The sequence below is a fragment of the Puma concolor genome, chromosome B2 (genome assembly GCF_028749965.1).
Source record: "Puma concolor isolate L17-30 chromosome B2, mPumCon1.1.hap2, whole genome shotgun sequence".
Lineage (NCBI taxonomy): Eukaryota > Metazoa > Chordata > Mammalia > Carnivora > Felidae > Puma > Puma concolor.
Genome location: NC_141671.1, coordinates 26,737,603 through 26,741,232, shown reverse-complemented (window position 1 = coordinate 26,741,232; position 3,630 = coordinate 26,737,603).

Sequence of the window (3,630 nt, the reverse complement as noted above, 5' to 3'; positions counted from 1 at the left end):
GGATTATACTAAATCAAAACAGAATTCTTAATGAACTAAGAAACTATTGAGAAAGTAGAGCACCTCTGAAGTTACCAGCTCTTCAAAAGCAGGACTGCACATTTTACTTCTTTGAACACACCCAGAACAGATTGAAAGGATATTCAATAAATGCTTACTGAATTGAATCTTGATGAGAAACAGACAATGCTTCTAACTATTAGTTCTATTTTATGGGGGTAGCTTAAAAATTAATCCATTTAGATTATGACATTCCAGGTCAAGAATGTTCTCCTTCCTTCTTTCTCACTCTGTTTGTGAAAGCCTTTCCACAGCTTACTGTATTCAGTATTCCTGTCTGCAAAAAACAGAGACTAGCAGCCAAAATTATCATGAAAAATTGAAGGAAAAAACAAGTGCTCCTATTAAAAGTTTTAAAAAAATCTTTTTGCCAAGAAGAAAAACTGTTTTTAATGTTGTCCTCAAGTCTAATAGAGGGCTTTGAGAAAAATGTTGGGCCATATTCTTTTTTCTGAAGTCCAAGAAAGGCAAAGGGACCTAAATTTAAACTTTGATTGAACATCTTGATTATCAAATATTCACTCAGAAAATATTTATAAGTACTGTGATAACTTGTTGTTAATGCTGACTTACCAGCATTGACGTTGCTGGAGTGAGCTGCTAATGGAAGTAGCATGATACGAATCATTATAGATCTTTGTTGAGAAGTGAGACACTATCCTGAGGATTAACAGGAAAATAGGAAATTGAACTAGGTAAAACTCAAGGTGCCCCCTATCTCTTTAACTCTTACTCCATACTTATCATAAATCAAGGTGGGAAAATCCCAAGCATTCTGGTTTATAAGCTATTAAAAAATCATAGAGTTTGACAGGGCCAAACAAAGCCATGGGAATCATTTTGTTACTTGACCTTCCAGTAATGAAATTAAGTAAAATCAAACCAGGCATTTAGTGAAGAAAAACATAATTTGGTTTAGTGAATCAACAATTAGCTATAACTCCACAATCATAATGGACTTAATGGTGAACATTTTCTGCCACTTAACACCCCGTGGTGTAGATTGAGTGCAATCAATTGTAGAGCAACTATAAAACTCTGGTTGAGAGACATTGCTAGACCCAGTGGCTTCTTTAAGTATCACTAGATGTTTAGATTCTTCCAGAGACCCCACATAAATCACCAGAATGTACCTGGAGGACCATTCTCAGGAATGAATCTAGGAATTATACAAGGTAGGTATAAATATTCTTTATCCTTTATGCCATTCTGAATTGGAATGACAAAACTAAGAGCTAAAAACAAACAAAAATGACATCCAAAGGTAAAATTAGAAATTGAATCTAATGAGGCAAGACGAAAATAATAGTGGAGAGGAAATTTGAAAAGAGTGATGTGTCTTATTTTCCATTATAAGGAGCCACACTGTATTATTGACATTTCGGGAGGAATAATTCATCATTTGGTTGTACTGTCTATGCATCATAAGATATTTAGCATTCTTCCTGGCCTCCTGATCCCTGGTTGTTGTGACACCTGCAATACCCTGTTTTGGTTAGGATTCTCTTGTAAGCAGATAGTGACACAGGATTTGAATCCAAGTAATTTACTAGGGAGGTGCAAGAAATACTAGCAAGGGAATGAGAAAATGATACAAACAATGAAGGAAAACCAAAAAGGGTATGTTATCAAACTAGCTACTGCTGTGGATGACTGAGTATAATCATGTAGGATAACTTGGAAATAGTATAGAAAGCACCTTGTAGTTATCTCACCAGGGCAAGGAAGCAGAGGTATCTATACTCCAACTTATGTTAGTCTTGTTCAAAGTATACTGGTATGCCTGGGGTGTAGAATATTTCTTCAAAAACGGATGGAGTTGGAAGGGCTGAGGTGTACTGAAGTGTTAAGTCCCAAGGGATATAGGCAGAGAACCAACAATATCTGCTACACAGCCCATTTATTTCCTTTCCAAATGTCCTTCTGGAGGCCAGTACCAAACCTAGTTTAGTCTTCTCCCAAAAAGACTACTTCTTCAGTCTATCAAGTGTCACTGAAGAATTTTAGAATGTGAAGCATTAATGATCATATTTGCCTTTTTACTGGCATACTCATTTGGTTATAGAATGAATTCATGATTAAAGTCAAAAAGCCTGTTAAGAAAATGTTGCTGTGGTGAGAGGAATCCGAAAAGAAAACTAATGGTAAGGCAATATGTTAGATAACAACAGGAAAAATAGACAAATAGAATGAGAAGGGGATAGAGCGTTTCAGGAGGTTGAGGTAGAGGGCTATAATTCTAAATTTTATGATGATGAAAGATCTCACTGTGAAGGTGACATTTTTAACAGAAATTTTAAGGAAGTAATGGAGTAAGTCATAAGGATATCTGGAGGGGAAGTGCTCAAGGTAGAGGGAAAGCAAAGGCAAAACTCTGAGTTGAGCACATGCTTGGATTCCCAGAGAACAGAAAAGAAGCCAGAAAAACTGGAGCACTATGAGCTGGTGAGGGGAAGAGGAGTGTGAAGATTACTGTGGTGGACAGTCTCCACGATGTCCCCAAAGATCCCCAACTCCTAAGATTCCCTCCTTTTTGTGATTGCTTCCTTTGAGTATGGCTACACTTATGAACTTGCTTCTACCAAATAGAAAATGGTACAAGGGGTGGGATGTGACTTCTGAGACTATGGCTTCCATCTTGCATATTCTCTCACTCTTTGTCTTTGTGTGTCTCGAATCATTTGTACTCTAGGAAAACAGCTTCCATGCTGAGTGCAGTCTCTGGAGACCACATGGTATGGTGAAGAGCTGAGGCCCTTAGTCCAGCACCTTGCAACAAACTGCAGCCTGTCAATAACTACACGAGTGGCCTTGGAAGTGGATGCTTCAGCCTAGTAAAGGCTTGAGATTAGTCTGAAATCACCAAGTCCTGTTGGAATGACAGAAAGATGGGAATGAGGAAGAGTGACCTGGGGAGTTAGTCAAAGACAGCAACAATGAGCAAGTTTGTGGTATAATCTGCTGACATGAGATGCAAAGCTGTGAGGCCTTAGTGAAGTAGGAAGAAGAATGGTCACAAAGGGCACAGAGTAAGAGAGAAGACATCCACCCCACCTATAGGCCCACTGATATAAGGATGTGGCAGAGAAAACAGACACCACCTGTGAAAGCTTCAGAGGAAGCAACACCCACAGATAAGGCTAAATTTCAGAAGTCCAGGAAGACAGAAGGTATGGGGAATTTTACTGAGGACTGACTGTGTCTTCCAAACCAGAGCTTCTCAAACTTTCATGTGAAACTATATCACCTGGAGTCTTGTTAAAATGCAGCTTCCATGTCCGACTTAGGCTGAGGTCATGATTTCATGGTTCATGGGTTCAGGTCTCGTTTGGGCTCTGTGCTGACAGCTCAGAACCTGGACCCTACTTCAGATTCTGTGTCTCCCTCTCTCTCTGCCCCTCCCCTGTTCCTGCTCTGTCTCTCAAAAATAAACAAACATTAACAACATTTTAATGAAGCAATCCCTATCAGAATAACACCAGCATTCTTCACAGAGATAGAACAAACAATCCTAAAATTTGTATGGAACCAGAAAATGCCTCAAATAGCCAAGGCAAACTTGAAAAAGAA